This window comes from Sus scrofa, chromosome 7 (assembly GCF_054392235.1).
Source record: "Sus scrofa isolate SSC_HxYL_T2T_F1_AM1 chromosome 7, Sscrofa_HxYL_maternal_Yorkshire_Landrace_v2.0, whole genome shotgun sequence".
NCBI classification, from domain to species: Eukaryota; Metazoa; Chordata; class Mammalia; order Artiodactyla; family Suidae; genus Sus; species Sus scrofa.
The window spans coordinates 17856600-17880672 of NC_139389.1; the positions used below are offsets into that span (position 1 = coordinate 17856600).

The 24073-nt window shown below is 39.0% G+C and overlaps 2 long non-coding RNA genes across 2 annotated transcripts in view; both read left to right on the forward strand.

Annotated features, from left to right (window-relative positions):
* LOC100512907 (uncharacterized) overlaps positions 1-24073 on the forward strand; it is a 1315914-nt gene that overhangs the window by 876069 nt on the left and 415772 nt on the right.
* Positions 15688-21232, forward strand: LOC146401226 (uncharacterized). Its single transcript, XR_014809725.1, has 2 exons — positions 15688-18663; positions 18975-21232. It is a non-coding gene; the product is annotated as an uncharacterized LOC146401226 (long non-coding RNA).

Consider the following 24073-nt stretch of genomic DNA (forward strand, 5'->3'; position numbering starts at 1 on the left):
ATCGTATAGTTTCCATACATTAGTCTGAGTGTGTGGTGGGAAGGGAGGCCCCCTTTTTTTAGGCAGGGGAGATTACTCAGATTTTTGGATACAGCAGCTATATTGAGACAGACAATGCTGAAAGCAGAGTAGGAAGACGTGGATTCAGGTCATGACCTGATATCTAATACATGCATGTCTCTGAGTAAGCCATTTCATCCCCTGAACTTCAGGGTCTTGATCTGCAAAATAGAGGTCATTGTACCTGCTCCATAAATTTGTTTCGAAATCCTAAAGAGATCATTTAACGTTCTTTGTAACTTGCAAGCACTCTGTAGATGGAAAGACTTATTTTCTCCCTCCATAAACATATGGCCATCCCCTCCCAGTCCCCTAGTTCAGGCTTCCAGTCAAGAGCACACTGTCCCAAGGGCTAAAGCATCCTAAGAGCTAACAGACCCTGTTCTGATCACTTTAGGTGAAAAACTCATTTAATCAGCACCACACCCTTATCAGGTAGATACTATTGGTATTATTACCATCCATGTTTGACAGAGAAGGAAACCGAAGTGCAGAAAGATTATGCCCTTTACCCACATGTACACAGCTGGTAAGTGTGGACTGGAATTTGAATCCAGTAGAACACATTCGAAAGCAGGGTTATAACAACTCCTCTCTGTCACCATGAGTATAAACCCTGCATAATGAATGTTTTCTCTGTGGTATAAGGATTTTCACTTCTTCCATAGAAAAGAAGACAAAATAAAATTTTAAAAGGAGTTAGGTAAGAGAAGTAAAGGAGAAAGTCACTTGGGAGATATGTTGGATATAGACAAGGGAAATCAAGCCTATGTATCTGAAGATGACAGAAAGGACAGAGGGGAGTTCCCGTCGTGGCGCAGTGGTTAATGAATCCGACTAGGAACCATGAGGTTGCGGGTTCCGTCCCTGCCCTTGCTCAGTGGGTTAACGATCCGGCGTTGCCGTGAGCTGTGGTGTAGGTTGCAGACGCGGCTCGGATCCCGCGTTGCTGTGGCTCTGGCGTAGGCCGGTGGCTCCAGCTCCGATTCGACCCCTAGCCTGGGAACCTCCATATGCCGCAGGAGCGGCCCAAAGAAAGAGCAAAAAGAAAAAAAAAAAAAAAAAAGGAAAGGACAGAGGGACCAAGGAGACCATACATAGTCATGAGGACTTAAATCAGTCACCCATAGGTAGTACTTATTCTGGCCCCATGTGTCCTCTGCCTGAGAAATACAGATTGATTAGAGCTGCTTATCAGGCTAATTGGCAAGTTACAGCCATTGGCCAAATGGTCTTGCCTGGTGTCTTTTGGAAAGTGCAAGTGTGTGTTGGCTTCAGGCATCTTCCATCTGCTGAGCCCCGCGGTTAAAGTCTCTACTCGACTCCTTGCAACTGCAACATCCACAAGGGTGGCTGATGCGGAGGAGAGGGAGAACATAGGAACACTGCCTACCCAGGACTCAGATAGGATGGTGCTTCTGTGCCATTTACACACTGCTCCCAAATTATTGATACTCCATTTCATCCCCTTTCTCTTACTATATGATTTAGATTGATTTAATAAGCAGTGTGATGATTTGGTCTGCAAGCCTCTCTCTTCTCTGACCTCCACGTACCAATTTGGACAGGAGTGCAAGGTGGTGTACTTGGAGGTTCCACAGAAGATAATGTTCCACAGGGCACCCTAAATTTCCCTGTGGACAGTAATTTCAAACTGTTCCACCAAAAAGCATCTATCAAGTTACTAATGAGTAGTGAAAATCATACTTAATCTTTTTATAACCTCTTTCTTTAGCCACTCACTGATAACGAAAATAAAGCTGGTAATGATAATGATGACCTTGAAGTCGATGTGATAGTTTTTCCTATTTATTGCATACATGATGTTCCAGGATGATGCTGAGCTATTTGCCTGTGGCATCTCATTTAACCCTTGTGACAGCCCCCTTTATTGGTTATTATTATTATCCTGATTTTGAAGGTGGAGAGCTATAAAATTAAGTGAAGAGATTAAAATAGTTATGAAATATTAATTGTAAATAATTTAGTCATATGATTATATATTTCGGAGCAGAGATTCAAGACCAGCTCTGATGCCTGATTTGCCTGTTTTACAGATGTTAATGACATTACTATATCTAAGTTCCCCAAATCGAGTGCACGCTTAAAGGAGAAGATAAGTTAGGGAAGGACGCAGGGAACCTACCAACTGAAGCTACAGTCTCTATCAAGAGTTGACAGCACATATGTACTTATCTGACCATTTGAAATATATACATATTATATAATATGTACATACATATAGATGTAGATATATGCCTAGAATGAAAATAAACTTTAAGTAAATATTTGAAAGCACTCCTAAAAAAATGGAAGCAGTAATCTCTGGCAAGTTAGTTATATGATGGGCAATGAAAAAGGCCTTCCAATTATATTTATTTTTTTGCAATTCTGTGTAATTGGAATTTTTTATACCCTTATGATTTGATGTCATTTTAAAAACAATAAACAGTAGGAAATAAATATCATTTACATCCCCAAATATGATGCTGGTGGACCAGAACAAACTTACCATGATGTTAATAAATCTTCAGCATCAGGGCACCTTCCCACACCCTTGTACTTAATTTTATATAGGTCTCCAGTGCTACAAAATTGCTCTATGAAGACATAGGTGGTAACAGAGAAATATCAAAATACAAAAAAATTAAGTTAAAGTAGTCTCTTTAATATCATCATCAAACAGTGCTGAGACAAAACTGCTAGCACACTTAAAAGAAATTTTATTTTATTTTATTTTTTCAGGTGACAATGCAGATTATAAAATGCTGGACTAAGCATAAATGATAAAATATATAATTGAGTGTATGTTTGTGAAAATATTCTGGAGGTTGTAGAACCCCCTCAATGCAACCGTTAAGCTTAAAAATGTATAAAGTTTCATTTAAACATCCCAAAATTTACAGATAGAGTCATTTTAACTTTTATTGTGTATCTGAAAAACAACCAAAACATAAACCAAAAGTAAGATAAAAGAAATTTTAAATAAAATAACATTTAAAGTAAATTAAAAAAATAATTTTAAAATTTAATATAAATCACCTAAAATAAAATGTAAAAGGCAGTCCATTTCCTATTCTTTGTTTCCTTTCTCTGGGCCTTTTTATTTCATCTTTCCTCCAAATGTGTCTGCTTTTTCACAGAAGGCTGAAAAGATGGCAAGGTAATTTCAGCAGGGAATTTTATGCAGATGCCGTATTTATGACAGTATGATCCCGGGGAGGGTTGGTGATTAATGATCACATATAACCTGGTTCAATATATATATTTTTAAAGTTGTCTTCCTTATTGGCAGCAATGCACTGGGAAGGGGAATATACATGGCAGGATCTCTTAATCCGAGGACACAGACCAATGGGTCAGTTGGGTATTGTTTATAACCTTTAAGATCAATGATTTTGAAGGTCATGTGTGGCACACATTTATTTAACCTGCCAGTAGCTAGTCTATTTCCTGGATGTGTTAACAAAATTGCTAACGTTAACTCTTTTCTTTACCTGGCCTTGAATGCTATTTGTTTCCAAGCAGCCACTTGAAGACAGATTTGCGGTACACCTTTGATCATAGGGACTATAACAGCCACAGCATTCCTCTGACTCCCAGTCTGCTCTGGAGAAATTAGCCACCGACTCATGCATTTGCGAGGATCATTATGTATCAGAAGTGGCAGCAGGAACCATCATAAAAATAAAAATCTCACTCCACTGAGATCATTAGAGCAGTGTGTTAGAATCACATCACCTCTCAATATTTTTTCATTTTAGTTTGTTTTTTTTTTTCCAAGATTCCTTCCGCTGCAGGGTTTTTGCCTGCAGAGGCCCTAAGCCAGTGATTCTAAACCCTGGCTGCACTTTATAAATAGTGGGGGAGCTTTAAAAAAAATACTCTGCCAGGGCCGGATCTCTAGAGACTTCATTCAATTGGTAGAGCCCAAGCACTGGTGATTTTAAAAAGCTTCGTAAGAGGATTTTGAGGTGCACCAGAGTGGAAGCTGCTTCTCTGTGCCATTACTCTGCTGTGCCAAAATGTGCAGTTCATTTTATCATTTTCCCTCTTGAGTTGTCCCTCCTTTCTCCCTTTCCTCTACCCTCCCTAACCTTCTCTGATGTACTTATTCATTCATTCATTTATTCAAGAAATATTTGCTCTGTATGTACCTGGCTGACACTAGGGTAACACTGGGGATACAAAAGATAATCATAATGGAAATACAGTCACTGTCTTCGAAGAGTCAGAGTTGATCAGACCAACCATACCCATTTGCCTAGGGCTAGAGGGGTGGGGTTCTACGGATGTGGGATTTTCAGAGAGAGAACCAGGAAAGTCTTAGGCAATAAAGTAAAGAAGTAACACACGCACACATATATATGACTCCCATATATATATGTGTGTGTGTGTTACTTCTTTACTTTATAAATATATATAAATATGTTTCCTCTGTCTTCAAGTTCATAAAGGGTAGAGGTCCAGATAGGAACCCAGTGCCTAATTCAATTAGAATTTCAAATAAATAATTTTTGAATAAGTATATTTGTTCTAAATATTTTTTTTTTCTAAATCGTAGAGGCCTAGTAGAGGACGAACTCTCATTTTAAATTCTCATCTAATGGCAAGATAGAAACTCCCCGGAAAGATATGTCCCCCATGAAAAGGGCCTTTCCAGCTGAGGTATAATGGGATTCAGTCTCATGGTAGCAGATGCGCATACCTATGGAGGACAGAGATATAAACTGAGTGAAATGATCGCTTGTGAACATGTATGGGGTTTTTGCTACCAACAATCCCACATAACCAAGCATCAGTAATTTGCACTAAGCAGGAGAACCACCCCATCCCCAGCATATTATTCTGAAAGTATTCTGAAACTATGGAATGGTGTATCAGATCTGGCAATTGATCTGGCAATCGATGCATTTCTAGTGAAATCTGGGGGCAGTTCAGAAACCATTCTTTTCGGCTCATTGTCAAGTACTGTTTGTCATTCATGACATTTTAAGTTAAAACTAGGCCAAGGAATGCATGAATACTTGGTGATGATTTCAGAGATGGGGTCTGTGGCTAGCATGTCTATTATTACTTCAAGCGATGGTTCCTTTCAGAGCACCGACACAGGGGCATGTGGTTAGAAGAGTCCAAGACTGGGAAATGCTAAATGACTTCCAAGAAAGTCATGGGATAATGTGAAAGAGGCCTTTGTGGTAGCCGGCTAAGGATCTCTCATGCCTCCTATGTATTCCTTTCTATCTGACTTTGTTCCTTCACCCTCCAGAAAGGAGTCGATCTGCCTACTCCTTGAATATGCGCTAAGCCTGTGAGTTGCTTTCACAGTGGAATCTGTCAAAAGTGACCCTCGCTGAGTTTCAGAGCTTAAGTTTCAAGATGCCTGGCAGCTTCTGCCTCATCCCCTGTCCCTGTGGCTGAGCTGTCCACAATGTCTGGTGGGTCTGAAAATGGGTAGGCCTATGGCTGGGGACTTGCTGGCCAGTGGGAGGGCTCAGATCCTCCCCAAGATGTAGTATGGAAAGAAGAGCATGGGGTTACTTCAGAGGTTCAGGCTACAGGCTGAAATGCTACCCATGCAGAGGAAACCAGACTTCTAACAGGCCTTCCTATCTCCACTGGACAGCTCGTTCTTAAGCGCAGCGTTTACCATGTTACTTCCTTGTTTGAGATATTTTAATAACTAAACCTTCCTCTAATATTTTCAGGGCTTGGGGCAAGAGTACAGATAGAAACTGACATAGCCAAATATATTAAAAAATATAAATCTATTTAACAAACTGAGAAAAGAGTATGTCTTGTGAAAAGCATGCCTTTATATTGACAAAATTTATACGTACATGTAAAGTTATGGCTTTTATACTACTGAAGTCAAGAAAATAGTAAAAGCAATTAAATTATCTTATTGTGCATGTCTGAGTATTATAATATAGTTTATTATGTTGACTAAGAAAATGAAGGATGTAAAACATATAGCTTATTATATATTTATTCTATAATATTCATCTTAGCCAAATCAGTTATTTTAATCAAGATTTTTCACATAATTTATATTCTAGTGACTGTGGTGATCAAGAATTAAAAATATTAAAAGTGTAGGAGTTCCTGTCCTGGCTCAGTGGTGAACGAACCTGACTGGCATCCAGAAGGACATGGGTTCAATCCCTGGCCTTGTTCAGTGGATTAAGGATCTGGCGTTGCTGTGAGCTGTGGTGCAGGTCGAAGACAGGGCTCAGATCCCGCATTGCTGTGGCTCTGACATATGCTGGGGGCCACAGCATCGATTTGATGTCTAACCTGGGACCCTCCATATGCCGCAGGTGCAGCCCTAAAAGATTAAAAAAAAAAAATTAGGAGTTCCCGTCGTGGCGCAGTGGTTAACGAATCCGACTAGGAACCATGAGGTTGCGGGTTCGGTCCCTGCCCTTGCTCAGTGGGTTAACGATCCGGCGTTGCTATGAACTGTGGTGTAGGTCACAGACGCGGCTCGGATCCCGTGTTGCTGTGGCTCTGGTGTAGGCCGGTGGCTACAGCTCCGATTCAACCCCTAGCCTGGGAACCTCCATATGCCGCGGGAGCGGCACAAGAAATAGCAACAACAACAACAAAGACAAAAGACAAAAAAAAAAAAAAAAAAAAAAAAAAAAAAAAAAAAAAAAAAAAAAATTAAAAGTGTAAAAATTAATTTTGGAATATTTTCATCAAAGATGTAAAGTAAATGTTAAAAAAAAAAGGAATATGAAAATCATTTTTATATATCTTTTCAAAAGAGGCTTTCCTCCCCAAATATCAAGGTTATCTATAAAATGAAAAGGCAGAAGCTAAATTATAATAACTATCAAAATATTAAATAAGATATTTTAAAATAAAGCCTTCACCCTCATGGGACAGTTTTGCCACCTGGTACTGGAGGATGAGAAGCCTCTAGGAAAAAAAGCGAATCACAGTGCAAAAGCCCCAGTCCATTGTCAGGCACAGAGAGGGAGGTTCAGGTAACTCAGGTGAGCTCAGGTGCGCCACCAGCTGCATGAAGCTTCCCAAGAGAGCACCCAGGCAAGATGAGAAAAAGAACCAACTCACCAATACACAGAAGCATAGGAAATAATTATTAGAAATTGGAGACAATGTTATTCTCACTTACAACCACAGAAGAAAGAATAAATGACTTGCCCAGTGTAATACTGTCTCTTGGTGCAGGAACCATGATTTAAAACAAACACTCCATACTTATTTCTCCTTTGTGCTCTTTCTTAGGAAGTGGCAGAGAATCTTCAGGGAAACTGTAACTGGATCTAGATTATGGCTTCGGCCCATAGATTTTATCTGTTAGGTAAAATTTAGAATTTAGAATTTTAGATTCTCCTGATCCTTGTGGAGGAACAAAGCATTAGATGAAGATTTTTTATTTGGCACTGAGTTAATGCAGGAGTGAAGGTATATCAAATGAACTAAAAGAAATAGGGTGACATGCAATTTTGTTTAGCAAAACCCTTACTAACATAAATTCTATTTCACTTTCTAACTGCACCCATATAATCCTGATCCCAAATTAGCCTTCATTATATTCAGTGAAACCACGTGCATTTGGTTTTCTAAAACATATTATCTGAGGCATCATTAATGAAGCGTATCAAATTAACAGATATTTGTTGAGCTCATGCTGTGCGGAAGGCTCTGTGTTGGATGTGGTATCACATGTTCCATCCTGAAGAGCCAGTGTGGGTGGCCTCCTGTAGCCGGCTCAGATTTCTGGAATGATGTGGGTATTTTTCTTTGATGGTAATAACGGATGAATGAGGATGCTCGATTCCTTTTGCACACTTGAGGCTATATGAACTATTGGTCATTTGTATATCAAAGAAATGATTCCTGCTGTACATCTTCTGCCCAGCAATGTGTTAATAGCTTCATCTATCCATTTCAAATAGAAGGGAAGCTATTTTTTATTTTATACTCTTGAGTTGTTTCACTATTTCTTTGTCCAAATGTTATTTTTATTTACACGTGCTAATTTTTAAAAGTACATGTGCTCAGAAGCTAATATTTGACAACATGTGTATATCTTTTTATTATTTTTATTTTTTCTCATTTATACTTATTTTTTGAAAGATTCTTTAAATTCTACAGTGTTTTACAATTTTTAAGTTTCACACACAATTTTGTATAATCCCTTAATAACATTTTTTATCCCTTACCCCTATATATTTTTGGGTTGTTCAGTGAGCGTTTATTTATGTTATTTAAAATGCTTTCATTTTTGCACAGTTTTCTCAGGACCCCACGACAAAATACCATAGACTGGAAGGCTTAAACAACAGAAGTTTATTTTCTCACAGTTCTGGAGGTAGGAAGTTTACGCTCAGGGTGTTGGCAGTTGTGGTTTCTCCTGAGTCCTCTCTCCTTGGCCTGCAGACGGCCACCTGCTTGCTGTGTCCACACATGGCCTTTTCACTGTGCATTCACATTGCTGGTATCTCTGCCTCTGTTTAGGGACACTGGTCAGACTGGACTAGGCCCCACCCATATGATCTCATGTAACCTTAATTACCCTTGAAATGTCCTGTCTCTCCATACAGACACATTCTAAAGCACTAGGAGTTAAGGCTTTAATATATGCATTTAGGGAAGCACAATTCAGCCCGTAACAATTTTCATTATCTTATTTATATTAACAGAATATATAAATCCCTTTATGCTATTATTAAACGATACTGTGTTTTCCTCTTTACATTATTTTAAAGGTCTACATTTTACATACCTCTTTGATTGTAACAATAATTATTATTTAACATTTATTTGGTACTTAGTATCTGTCAGGCATGCTGCTAATTATTTGAATTATATAGCATGTAAGCTGTATGCAACCGTAAGAGCTAGATACTACTATTATTTCTATTGTGGTGGTGAGAAAACAGAGGTTTAGGATGTTCACAGACTTGTAAAAGTTCATGACTGATAAATGGAAAAGACTAGAGGCCCTTTGTCTGCAAAACAACTTTGTGAAATCTGTATTGCAGGTACTATGTAATTTGTTGGGGGTGGGGTAATGGCTAGTTCCCTTAGCAGATTTTGAATTCCTACCTGGTAGCTCCATTTATTCTTTGTATTTCTAGCATTTTAGTTCAGTGCCTGGCAAATAATTGTTGCTCGGTACTTATGCTGGTTGGTTTGAATCCTTGTTGATTTTTTTTTTTTTAAATAAGGAAAAAACAGATAAGAAACTTCACAGTTGATTCAACCTAACCTTCCAAAGCTATGTCTCAGTAAACATTCTGCTGAACTTGAATGCAAGGGTGCTTCCTACATTTTTTGAATCAAACCAAATCAAGAGATGAAACAGTTTGCCTAAGGCTACCCAGTTAATTGGTGACAGATTAAAAAACTAGAACTTTATTACATTTCTGGTCCAGTTATTGTACTTTTACACCAAATTGCTCCCTTTAAGAGTGACATGACCTGCTAAAGTTTGTAGGAAAGAGAGAGAAACACACACCACATATTCATTTGAGAATGTTTGTTCTCTCCAAAAGAGAACCCCAACACAGAGCTTTTCTCCTCTGGCAATCAGATATTGATCTAATAACTCAGAGCCGACTTTAGATGAAGGAATTCAGTGCTATTTTCAGAACAGCCACAACGCCATTTTTAAATTTATAATGAAGAAAAAAAAAAAACAAACCCACTTCTATTGGGCATGGAATTAGTTATATCTGCTTGCATAGTTTCAGATCATAAAGGCACCTGTGCATTGTCAGCTGCATCCTTGTGACACCTACCCCTTGTGCTTTCACATTACAATTTCAGCTTTAGCTTTGAGTGGAAAGCCCTGGGGTGTCAGCGTGCTTTCTATTAGAATCCAATTCATTGTCGTTCCTCTCCTTCAGCCATCTGGTTACGACTGTGAGTAAACAGGAAGCACTGATGCTTTATAAAGCATAGAAGGATGAAGTCCCAAGCATTTCAAATGGTCCCTAGCTTTTCCACTTAGAAATCAAATTCAGTTGTGTTACTCTTTTTGCCCCTTTTATTGTAGGCACGTTCTGTGTTATCCTAATAGACCTTCTTTGATTTCCATCTTGTAAAAATAGGATAGAGGATGTTTACTGGTAATTTCTTAAAATACATTCCTTACTGAAATCATTACAGAGGCGTTTCACCTTATTTTAAGTAGGCGTTTTCAATGTACATACTGGCCCACGATGTACATATTTATTTCTTTTTATTGTTTTATGCTGACCGATCCTGCCATTTTACTCCATACATCATTCTAAAGAAATCATTTCATCTGTTTTTACCATTTAATGTGCTCACCTCCAGTGTGGAGACAGTAAGTCTGGACTGTTTAAGAGGTAAACCTGGGAAAATTAATTCCAGTTTGGAAAGAAGTCTGAGTGTCTCTGCTGAAGAGGTTTTATAATTGATATTATTTTTGTTGCCATCAACAGGCTGTGGAAGGTAATAGAAAAAAAATTTAACTGAACAGGGTCCAAGCCTCATGCTCAACTGTTGGAGTGTAATTCTGTTTCAATATAGAAGCCTTAAGTTCCATTCTGTATGTGATTGGACCCACAAAAGGCAGGGACTCCACAAACTCATTACAATCAAATGGGACTTGAATTCTCTTGTCTAATGTCATAATAAGCAATTATGAGCATCTTCTCAGCATTCAAATCGGGTAATGGTGAAACCCTAGAGAGACATTAGATGCTGGCAGACTCTGGCTGATGGAATGTGCATATGCTCAATGGATCCCTGAAGGCAGGATGGGTAGCTGGATGCCAGGGCAGATTGCCCTCAGTATTTAGGGTAGACGCTACCTTCAATTATGACTTGTGTTTTATAATCTGAGCAGTTATAATAATATGTGTGTTCATTCTGGAGAACTCTCTGCGGCAACCGTAGGAACAGCCTTTCACATCCATCTCCCATTTCACGAGAGAATAGCAAATGAAACTCTTCTTTCAACTTTATATTTCTCTGATAGCAAAGTCTGGAAAAATACAAGTTCTACTCTACACTATCATTTTGTTTTATGTTAAATCTCCTTTTGTCCACTCTGGGAGAAGTAGCAGATTTTGCATTATCAGTGGGCTCCTTTGTAAAGATAATTAGATAAGTAAATACTTGCAGCCCTACAGCAAGGCATTGAGGAGGGCTTCTTATTGGAAAATTCTCCTACACACAAGTTAGTTACTGAATTGTGTTATTCTTTTCAGCTGAGTCCTCAGAGCAAAATGAGATGGTCTTTCTAATTTTTTTTTTCCCCACTAGTTAAAGAAGGAGCCTCAACCAGATAATTTCTCAGGGGGATTCTTGCTCAAAATTGTATGATTCTGTGAAAAACTGATCAGATGACATTTAGACATGTTGAGGAATTCTTTAATTCAGAGATCTTTAGAAGGCTGTCCCTTCTGTAAGGACCAGTCTAGATGGTACAAATGAAATAGAAAGTTGGACCAATGAAACATCTCTGAAAAGAGAGTTTTGGGGGGGGGGGATGATTTTTAATTGTAAAGAAAAAGAAATGGATGGTTTACAGGAATTATTGGTATTATTTTCATATATCCATAATTTGCAACTTTCCTACTTCTAAAAACTCTCTAAGGCATATAATACACATTAAAAATTAAACCATTATAATAATTGTGTAAACCAACTATAATGGAAAAAATAAACATCGTAAAAAAAGAAAATTAAACCATTACAGATACTCTGTGTAGACTAAGCCATACAACTTCAATATTTAAAAATGTTAGATCTATTATCTGGTTCATTTCCCACCCTCAGCATAATCAATGTAGTTATTTCTTTTGTCTCAACAACCAAATCACTCTGCTGCATGGTTGGTCTGATCCATGATGGCAGCATCAATTATCCTAATGGTGAAAATTCCGATGTGGTCATCCAACTCAAATACAGGCAAACTGCCTTGGGAACCAATCTCAGCTGCTCCTCAAATAGAGTCCCCTTTGGTGCAATAAATCGAGAAGGGATTCCTTTTTGGCTACCAAAGCGAGTTATTTTAAGACAGTCCTACCACGAAATGATTATCTTTCACTTTGCATATTATAAATGTCCTCCTTTACCTTCCAGGTATCGTCATCTCTCTAGCTTAGCAAAGATAGTTGTCATTGAAAGGACTAGCATCCATTTTTTAAAGAAAACAGAACAATATTCTCCTACTTGAAAAATTTGATGTAGGAATTTTCCTAGCATGTTGACAGAAAGATGATCCAAAATGTATCCGTAGTCCCAAACACATTATGTTGAAATTATTTTTCAACTGAAAAAGAAAAAAAAGGTAGCTTTCCTTTCAAATTGGCATGTAATTCACAGTAAACTTTTCTTATGCAGTTAGGCTTAAGGATTGGGCCCAGGGAATTAAAAGCAAACAAGTCAACAATAAACAATCAAGTAATGATGAGAGATTTGACACAGTTCACGGGTTGCCAGGAGTTCAAAAGGCCTACTTTTCACATCAGCTTTCATAATTCTAATGCCCTCTGTGATGGCTCCCACCCCCTGATTCTATCTGGATCGAACACTAGTAACGCCAAGGAAGAAGCACAAAACAATGCTCCCAAGTGCAAGAAAGACTTTTTTTTTTTTCATGCTTTTAGCAATGTGACCTTAGGTATTGATTTATAGCCCGCCACTGCACCCGAGAGCAGAAGGGAACATTGGTAATTAAGTCAGTATCTGCACTTTCTAAAATAGTGCTGACTTGCAACAAAGAGAGACCCTTTATTTTTCCTCTCTTGTCTCCCACTGAATGCAGATGCAGGCACTGACCTCTGACCTTTCTCCAAATTCTCTTGCCACAGCTGTTATTTTTCTTTCTCTAGGCCTTTAGCTGCTGATAGGCTGGTAAAGATTCATTAAATTATATGTGCAACTTTCTTTTAGCAAAACATGAAGCTGTTTATACCCTAAGCCTTATAAAATATATCTTTATTGAGCTCAGAGTGAAAGTAAATGCTTTCCCTGGGGCACCTATCAGGGATTTGCCAGATAAGTACATGGGTCACTGACTGACCACTTTAATAAGGCACAGAAATTTTTTTGAGGAATTTTATATTAAACATGGAACTTTCCATTGTAAAATTCCCAAGATCGTAAAAGTGAATTGAGTCAGAAATCTCTTTTTTATATTCCATTAGCGTCATTACTGAAACAGGGCCTCAAAAGGTAATAGCAATAAAACCAAGTACCTTGAGGTGTGTATGCAAATTATATGCTAATATATGGTAATCTGAGTACCATGTTCAGTGGCCATAAAAATTACTAAATACAGCTAATTAAAGGTAGGTAAGTTGCTGTGTTTTATACTTCACAGCAATATGAAGGAAGTAGTGTATTACAATAATTATAGTATTTCCTGCCTTGGGGAATATATCCAACACTTTAATAGGATTTCTTATTCTGGTGTATTTGTCCATTTCGCTGAGTGCAATCCCTTTTTCTCCTTTCTACTCCAGGTTGTAGATCCATGAAGTTAGTGCAAAACAAAGAAACAAATTAAATCTTTAGCCCAAAGGAGAACAAACACTATCCTCTCTAGAAACTTTGGAAAAGTCATGTCCACTTACCATATCTATTATAACAATTGCCCCTGGGGTAGTGGGTTTAGCACTCAGCCATATTGAAAACTAGGGTAGCCAGAGACAAGGATTCTCAGCATGGCGAATAACTATTTCTCCAAGAAATATAACCTTAACATAGAGCATTCTTTATTACAGCGAACTCAAGTCATGGAATATATATTTACTTTTTTAATTCTTCAGAAATTCTAAGGATATGAAAAAAAGAAACTGCAATGAGACTTATAAGAAGTATAAAGTTAATGTGAAGTCTGCCTAAAAATACCTGATTTTCCTTAATCTAACTAAAACATTATGTGTATTAGCATCTGTATATTCAATATGCTAATAGTACTTTAATCTCTAAAATGTTTTTGCTCTATAATATTAAAGATAGACTTTATCAGGCTGAATATTACCAAAGTTAAGCCAAAAATTCACTTGAAATCAATTTACCAACTTACTTGTGAAGTTGATGTTGTTAATACTTTCCGGGTTGCTGGGTAGAGATTTAATAGCTCAGCAATATGAGAAGTTGATATTTCGTGCATTCATAATATATCACATATCAGTATTTCACAAAATTAAAAGCAAAAAAATACTGCAAATCAACCAACAACAGCGATTAAAAAAAAAAAAATCAGTGATGTGGTTAACATGTAGGATAGTGGATCCCAAACTTGAGATTGCATTAGAATCACCTGGAGGACTTGTTAAAACTCAGAATATTAGGCCCCACTCCTAGAATTTCTGCTGAAATACATCTGGAGTGGGTCCTGCAAATACTTGTTGCTAATGTTTCCAGGTGATCTTGCTGGTCCAGAGCCCATACTTTGAGAGCCAATGCTAAGAAGGGCTAATTGTGTGACCTATGACAATGAAAAGCTTCTTTCGCTTTCTTTGGAGACATTCCAGGCTGTTCCAACAGTCAACAAAATAGTAATTGCCTAGGTAGAGGTCAGGCTCTTTCACAATTGTAGGGAGTGGTTTCACCCCCAGCCCTCTCCAGGTATTTTAACCCAGGTTTTGTGAATCAGTTGAATTTAAAAAAAAAATTTACCCTGATCTATGTTATGACAGTTATATTTGCCAGGACTCTTTTCAAGTGCAAGAGCTATAACCCCAATATAAAATAATTTAAGCAAAATAAGTGGTATGAATACATGATCCTCGGCTAGTCAGAAAATTGAGCTGCGGTGGCTTAGGAGTTAAAGTCACACATGGATCTCAGATCCTGACAGGACTAAGGGTCTCAGATTAGCAACTTGACACATTCAGCCATTTCTCTTTCTTATTGACTGTCTTCATTCTCACAGACTATTTTTTTCTTTGCATAGCAGAAAATGAGAGTGAGAACATGAACAAGGGAACATCTTCCCAGAATTACCACCCCTTTCATTCTCTCTTATGGACCACATAGCAAATCCCACTGAGTTGGCAATATTATCCCCTGTCTCAGGTCCCAGTGAGTGATGGTTGGAACACAAATAAGATGTATTTAAAACTCTGTCAGATTCACCTCAATTTTTAGGAGAAGTTCCAGCTTGAGGAGATGTTGGGTAGTTATTTTATGTTGGATATATTTTCTTACAAATTCCTCATGGAGGGAAATAGAGCAAATTTTAGTCAAGAATGGCTTACCATCCTCTACTAGGGCAGGGGATCCAGATAGCCATCAACTAGAGTAATACCTGTAGGAGTGACACATATCAGAAACATTCCAGAAATTTTGGGGGCTGCTTCTCATTTATTCAGAAGGAATGGGGCTTGGAAAAGTGGTAGTACCTTTGGGTAGTACCTGTCTCCATTTGGACAAACATCAGAATGCTCCTTGAAATCTGAGAAGATCTGTAACTCTGCATTCTACAATGATTAGGTTTAATGAGCTGAGAATTTTAAGAAAACACGCATTCACCCCATAAACTATCTCAAACTCTGACTCTGTGGCAAGTGCTACTTGTGTTGGGTTCCTATGGCTGCTGTAACAAACTGCCCCCAAATCTAGTGACTTGCAACAACCCAGATTCATTATCTTACTTACAGTTCTGGAGGTCAGAAGTCCAACATAGGTGTCACTGGCTAAGGTCAAGGTGTTAGAAGGGCTGTGTTTCTTCTCCTCCTACAGAGGAAATTCACATCCTTGCCTTCTCCAGCTTTCAGAATCCAAACATCAGGAGCATTCTGATGTTTGTCCTAATGGAGACAGATATCCCAAAGGTACTACCACTTTTCCAGGCCCCATTCCTTCTGAACAAATGAGAAGCAGCCTCCAAAACTTCTGGAAGGTTTCTGATATGTGTCATTCCTACAGGTACCACTCTAGGTTATGGCTATCTGATAGCTAGACGGACTTCTTGACTTCCGTCTTCCAGGTTGCGTCCTTCTCACATTGCATCACCCTTTCTCTTCTGCCTCTCTCTTCCACCTTTAAGGGCCCTTGTGATTACTTCATACCTACCAACTAAGCCAAGATGATATCCCTTTTCTTAAAGTCAAATGATTAGCAACCTTAATTCCTTTTGCCACATAGCACAACATAGTCACAGGTTTGGGGGATTAGGATGTAGATATCTTTGGTGCAGGGGAGAGCATTATTCTGCCCACTACACTGGCATATGTGTACAGGGAATTAATTTGGATATGAACAAGCTATGATCCTATTTTCCATGATTATATATTCTATGCCACAAGATGAAAGTACAAACCAATACTTACTGTACAGTTTAATAAATAGTATAACAGATACATCTCCGAGATCCACTGATGGACCAAAGGAAGGAGTAGCAAATTAAGGCTTGATGGATCCTAAAAATATTATGAGAGTAGATGAGAACTTACCTAAATTTCAAAGAAGGAGAAGAACATTTTTGCTGAGATGTCAGGTGAATGGAAATTCAAGGCAAAAATAAAATCCAACTTGGATTTTATCCTGTATGCCATGAGAAGCCATTTGAGGATTTTGAGCAGTGTAGATACCATCCTTATCCAATATGTGTGTTAGGAATATTATGTTGACAAGGGAGGAGAGTTTATGGAAGAATAAATCTTGTATTGGACACATCACCAAGGAGATTGCAACATTTCAGGAAAAAAGGTGCTATAGCCTTGAACTAACTCAGTGGGAGAGAAATTGGAGGGGAATAGATGTATTTGAGAGAAATATTAAGGGATTACTAGAAGGACTTGTTGAGTGGCTGAATGTAGAGCACCAGGGAGGAAATGAGTCAAAGAATCACTCCTAGTTTCTGCCTTGAGTGACCAGTTAGATTGTGGTATCATGAACCAGGATAATAATTGTAAGATAGTAAGTTGTGATGGAGAGGAAAGATAACTGCTTCCATCTTGAATATGTTGACTCAAAGTGCCTGGGGGGAGATGCTGGGGATTCATCTTTATAGCAATTAAAGTAGAAAATCTGGGATATTTGGTTGACTTTTAAATTTAACACCCCTCTCCACAAATTATAATCTTAGTTTAGTTGAAAAGATTCCTTAGGAATGAGATGATATGTACAGAAGGGGGCTCACAGTTAGGGATGGACAGAGACATGGCACAGAGGACCATGAATAATATCCAGATGGAAAAAGCCGAGGAACGTAAAACACTTTTAAGGAAAACTAAAAGCACTCTGTAATGTATATTTAGAGCAAAGAGAATGTAAACAAAGGGCATATTATATAATATTGACAAATGATACCATAAAAGCCGAGTTTACCGTGATTTTCTTGTGTTTTCACAAAAGAATAGTCTTCACATTGAAAATGGGTATGACAAAGATGGTACAAAGGGAATTGGATCCACAGATAGATGAAAGAGAGATTTAAGGAACATCTCTTTGCTTTAAATGAGTTCCTGTCTTCAGGCTTAGATTATTCCAGTATACTGAAACAATTTCCAGATGTTCTTATAGAACCACTATGCATCATCTCTGAGGAATTACGAAGAAGTGATACGGGGCCTGGCATCCAAATGGTAAGGATCTGAGGATTGGGCCATTACAGTTGGTAACCTTCTGTTGATTTCTGACGAATTCTAGAATGGATTCCTTAGACAAATTATTTGTGGGTGTTGAGGGAATAATCAATTATTTGAAGGGTTTAACAAAAATGCACTAATAGGAAGTCATTTCATTTATATTTTTCAAGGGACAAGAAAGTTTAGAGAATGCTAATAAAGGGGGAGAGGATCAAATGGAGTGAATATTTCAGTTTTGAAAGAACAGACCCACGCAAGGTGAAAAATACAGGGACAAGTGTAAAGTCCTAGGATTGGGTTTTTAAAAAATCAAACCAAGTGGAAGTTGAGGTTACAGCTTAGAGCAGTTAAAGTGAAATGATCTACATATTTGGTTTATTTTAAGTTTAAAAGAAATACCCTGAATTATGACTTATTTTGCCTTCATAGATATGCATCACCTCAAACAAGGAAGAAAACAGCTTTATCTCTATTGGCAAAGATCCCATTTCAAGTATCGAGCTGTCTTTTGAATATTGTAGTTTAAAGGGACAAAAAAACTCAAGATTTGGAAATTAGGTTGAATGAATAATAGTTAATGGAGTCTATTATAATGTTTAGGCCAGAGAAGACATGTCTTTAAATATTTGAAGACATGATATGAGATTGGGCTCCTAATTTTCTTTAGCTCTAGAAGCTGAAATTAATATAATTAGGAACAATTAAACTCAATATGGAAATTTCTTTAAAAAATTAGATCTTCTAAAAAAATGAACTGCCTGATGAGAAAAATGTTTTCTTTTCAGTGGCAGTCTTCAAACCCAAGTTCATATCCAGTATCCACTTATCAGAGATATTAGAAAGGAGTCTAGCATCAGGTGGGAGTTTGAAATATATGAGTTTTTCCCTATCTTTTTAATTGTAAAGGTCATTTTTCATAAAAAAATTCCGTGATTCTTCATATACTAAAACTTTTAGTATCTGTTACATGAGAAAGTATATAGAATAAAAAAAATTTGCTTGGATCTAGAACTATTGTGATATAAGTATGTATTAAAATGGCTCAAAAGTCTTTTTTTTTTTTTTTTGTTGTTGTTGTTGTTGTTGCTATGTCTTGGGCCGCTCCCGCGGCATATGGAGGTTCCCAGGCTAGGGGTTGAATCGGAGCTGTAGCCACCGGCCTACGCCAGAGCCACAGCAACGCGGGATCCGAGCCGCGTCTGCAACCTACACCACAGCTCACGGCAACGCCGGATCGTTAACCCACTGAGCAAGGGCAGGGACCGAACCCGCAACCTCATGGTTCCTAGTCGGATTCGTTAACCACTGCGCCACGATGGGAACTCCTTTTTTTTTTTGTCTTTTTTTTTTTTTCAAAAGTATTTTTATATTTTTATGAAAATTAAACTCTCAAGACACATGTTTATGCTACAGACAATGTCTACTGCTCTTTGAATTCATGATTCCCATTAACAACTTCATGTCTTCTCATATTTTCAAGCCTCAGATAAGACTGAACAAGATCATAAAATTATGATTCAAGAAGTCTAGGTGGAACCCAAGAATTTGCATTTTTTAACAGATTCTGAGGTGATGCTGATGCTGCCAGTAGGCAGATAACATTTTGAGGAGTGATGAAGAATCTTCCAGGTTTACAATTTATTTTATAATGAGCTTTACCCTTTCTCCACATCCAAAGTTGATGCTGCTCCCTGTGGATAATTTGTAGCATAGTCCCCTGGCTTACTCTGAATCCTAGCTTTACCATTTATCAAGCAGAGTGATCACAGAGAAATTCCTTCAGATGTCTGACTTCTTCCTGAGGTTGGGATGTAAGAATTAAATAAAATAGTACAAGTAAAATGCTTAGCATACTAGCTGACAGATAGCAATTGCTCTAAGTGCATGGTTATTGTTAATGACAATGAATGTAAAGGTGACGATGAGGAAAGGAGATCTTGTACATAAAGCTTCTTAAGCATTCTCCCATAAGACAATCATGCTCCTAAAAAATTGCACATTACAAAAAATAGAGTTCAGGGAAACAGACCCATCCAGTGCCTCTCTGCAGTCAAGGCACTAAAAAACCAAAATAGTGATTTATAACTGGGGAGTTAATTTAGATGGCCCATGCAGAAGCTCACCAATGGATATGAAAAATAAGCAAAAGACATTACAGAAGAAATACAGCAGCAGTATAATGGGCGTGGCATTAGTGGGTGTGGAGAAGTCTGGGCAGGGAGGGCTGACAATGAGATAGGCAAGAGGGAAGCCGAGGAAGCTTGAGGTGAGAGCCACAAAGTCTGGCCTCACCTTTCAGATTCCTTCAAAGACAGATGAATAGGCTCCTGTCAAGACTGTGGTAGCTGAACTGATTATTTGATTTTTCTTCCTTTCCTCCTGAAGGTCATCACTGATTCTAGCATTTTGTACTGATCCATGCCTGGGGGGCGGGGGTGGGGAGGGCAAGATTCACATATAAACCAAGCTGACTTCTGCATTTCATGGACATCATTCCAATTACAAAACTGCCTTATAGAACTGGTGATGAATTTTAGTTCCTCAAACCTGCATCATAGCAGAACAGAATGCACTGGGTTCTGGTGTCCACATTTAATCTGGAAGGGACTGAACAGGAACACTTCCTAGAGCCTTTCTGGATTCTCTAATATCCAGGTGACTAGAAGGTTCTCCAGGTCATTGTGGTAAAGAAAAGCTTTTCGAAACACTTGACCAATAGAAGCAAAGGCGTGGAGTCACCAGTCCCAGAGGTTTTTGGGTTCAGTATCTTACTGACATCTTCCATCGTATTGTGCTCCCTTCATGAAGAGCATTTTGGTCTTTGGGTGAAGACTAAACTCAATTATGAAATTTGCTCCTAGTTTAACTCATTCTTAACCCCCTCTCCTCATTCCAAACTGCTTCACTCTGAAGCTTTCCTAGATGACAGCAACATAAGCTGGGTAAGCAGGCATCTTCAAAGGAAACTGAGAGGATGAGGTGTAACTTTTGGGTTGGCAACCTTATTCCTTTTAGAAGGAAAGGATACACACACACACACACACACACACACACACACACACACACACACACACACACATACAAGCTGTGCCTCTTGGGCCAGTATCTGGGCTAACTGTAAGCTTGATAGCTTTGCTTGATGTGTGTTTAAATAGCAGCCTGCACTTGGGCACAAGGCACATTTTTTTTCTCCACTTGCTTTATTCTAAATAGTTTTCAAAAGCAAGTGGAACACAGACGGTGGCTTTGATCCGGGGTATTACTCAAGGCTGACATTCCCAAGAACAAATCCAGCTCAGACCAGCTTCAGCTGCTTTTAAAATTCTCATTTAAATTCAAATTCCCCATAATCTTAACAGGCAAGAGATAGACCCAGAGCAGGAAGGGAAAGTGAGGTGCCTCTTCTGGATCCACAAGGCGCTCAGATCAAAGGGACCCATCTAGTCATCAGGAAAAGAGCAGAAATCCCTGAAGAAACGAGCAAGATACTGGATGTGTGCTCAAAGCCTCTGAGACCAGGGTTTCTGACTGACACTTGGTTCAGATAAACCTGCAGCATTTACATGCAACATGTCTGGAGGTTTCCATAACCTTGTGAATCATAACAAAAAATAAAATAGCCATACATTTCTAAATATCAGGCTGTCTTGCAAGATTTATGAAATACATTAGAGGCCTTTTTTGAGGGTGAAATTAGAAATAAAAGGACTGAGGTGATGAGCAGCATCTGCAGGAGGAACCGTACCTTGCTCGGATTCATTTTATGGGTATTCCTAAAATCTCGCTTTAGGAATGCTTTTCCATCTCTCTCCCTACATCCTCTTCCAAATTCACACTCCAAAACCTCTTCTAGTCCTTGGTAATTTGAGGGATTTTATCTACACCCATATACTGGAAGTAATATGCATTGACAGCAGATTCACCTGTTTTTCATGAATGATGCACAGGAAATGCGAAATCATTTTCCTGTTTTTCACCTCCGGTTGCAGAGAAGCCAGCCTGGTCTCTCGTTTGCCTCGCTTGTTATACAACCTGGGTGCTCTTGGTTTTCCAGTGAGCCCTCCCACCTCTCTGTGCCCTAATCCATTCCACTCTGGATTTGGTGATTTTGGTAACTTCACGTTTGCACTAGAAGTCATCTCAGCTAACCTCGCATGTCTGGTGACCTGTTCTTTGGACTTCATGGACTGCAGCCTAGGATTCTGCTCTTTGTCCAGGCTGATTGGTTTTTCCCACTGAGACTGGAAATGGTGTTCATTTCCTTTTCATCCCCTTCCTACTCTAAATTGGGGTGGGGATTGTATGAGATAGGGTTTCTTGGCTCCAAATCCAGTTTTTTAAGAAGAAAAGTTGACAGAGCATAAACTACCAGTGAGTTCATCTTATCATGGACATTCAGGGTACATCTGGGGCACATTATGGTTTTCTAAGTTGCAACTCAGTCACTGCGTAAAGATGATCAGACAACCTATTCTTTCCTGAAACTGTTCTTTGCCTTCTCTCTTCATTCCCTCTGCCTTAAATAAGGACCTTATTTCTGATCACTAATAACTTCCTAATTAGTCCCCTGGCTGCTAGGCCTAGCCCTGTTCACATAGTCACCAGAAGATAATGTCAAAAATGTCAGAATACAGACTGATAAGGTCTCTCTTTTGCTCTGGTGTTCAGAACATTGCACTGCCTCTCCGGCGTTTACATCAGCATTTCCTTAAAGACAGAGAATCAGAGAGAAACTTCACCAAATAATAAATGGCTGAATAAAACTATAAAGAAATGATATCCTGGAATTCCCTGGTGGCCTAGTGGTTAAGGATTCAGCATTGAGGTTTGGGTTTGATCCCTGGCCTGGGAAATTCTGCATGTTATGGGTGTGGTCAAAAAAACAAAACAAAAACTGATATCTGAAGCTCCTTTTTGGAGACTCCATAGGCTTTCAAAATTCAGAGCTACAGTGGTTCTGAAGAATACTGCGGTGAAGAAACTTGTTCAGTTCAGAATTTTCTTAATGCATATAATCATGGAACTCCTTCTTAAGGTTTACCTATTAAATACCTCTAGTACTAGTTCCCACAAAGACAACTGGGGAAACGCTTTCTAGGATGAAGGACAAGCTGCTTACCTTGTAGCACTGGGCGCACCATGGCTTGTTATTTCCTGTCTACCTGTCTTGCCTGATTGTCCACCCCTCGATGCTGTGCCCTTTTCCCTTCTACCTGAGCAAGCTGAGTATGAAGGGTCACCTTAGTCTGTGTTTCTGCCTTTGCCCGTTTTTCTGCCTAGGGTGTTATTCTTTCCCTTGTCTGCCTAGTAAATTTTCCCTTCCTCGTCCTTCCACCCCCAGAAGAGATCCTAGCAAGGGGACTTTGTTAACTCCTTCCCATTAGAATGAATCACGTCCTCCCTAGTTCTACCATTCCGTCTGTCCTCCTCCACATTTTGGGTGAATTCATGAACTGTTTTACATTGTGATCATCAGACTGGTATATTCAACTAGCTCTGAAGCACTTGATGAAAGGGGTCGAATCTGGGTAACCCAGTTTTTAGGATAACGTGTAGAACATAGTAGGAGCTCAACTGATGTCTGAAGAACAGGCTACACAGCACACTTTGGTTACATCTTTCTGGATGCTGAACTTCTGTTCATTTGGTGTCTTAAACACATCAGGAAATATTATGTACATCAGGAAAAAACCAACCTTGTTCTCATTCGGAAGGGAAGAGCATATGAGATGTATGTGTGTCTGCATATATACATCTGTACATGCACAGATATGTATATATATATACAGTCCTCAAATACAGATAAATTCTATGTTCACAAGGGACCTGCACAGGCACATGCTATGCCTTCCCTGACATTTTCTCCAGCCATAAAACACAGCTATTAAATAAAGGGTCATGAGGAAGTATAGGAAGAGAGGCTTCACTGAGGGCAATGGAACACATTGGCTGTCTTAGAAATAACACCTTGGGGGGTTTTCCATCTTTACACATCACCTTAGCTTCTGAGGTCTCCTCCAGACAACAGACCTGCAGCATCCTGCACAGATTTCCACTTATCTGCTTGGGCTGAGCTGACCCCGCCGGAAATCGAACACTGCTCCAGATATTGATCCAGGCAAGCGGACACGGGCAAGGCTCCCTTTATGTGAAATCTGCAGAAGAGCCTTTGAGAAGGTTCTCAAGTGCAGGAGAGGTGGCTGCTTCCCTCCCAAGGCTGGGAGGAAGGAACCCTGGGGCCACTTCTGGTCCCCTGGAGGAAATGACACCATGAAGATACCTCCCCGGATTCTCATTCCTCATGCTCCCTCCTGCTCTGCCCCTGATGTAACATGACCAGTTAGTCATGACCTTCACGTGCTGCCCTGGTGCTCTGTTCTCCCTCTGCTCTGTCTCTCTGGCCTTAAGCTAGAGTGAACTCACTAAGCACGAGATTCCCTTTTCAAAAAATCGAACTG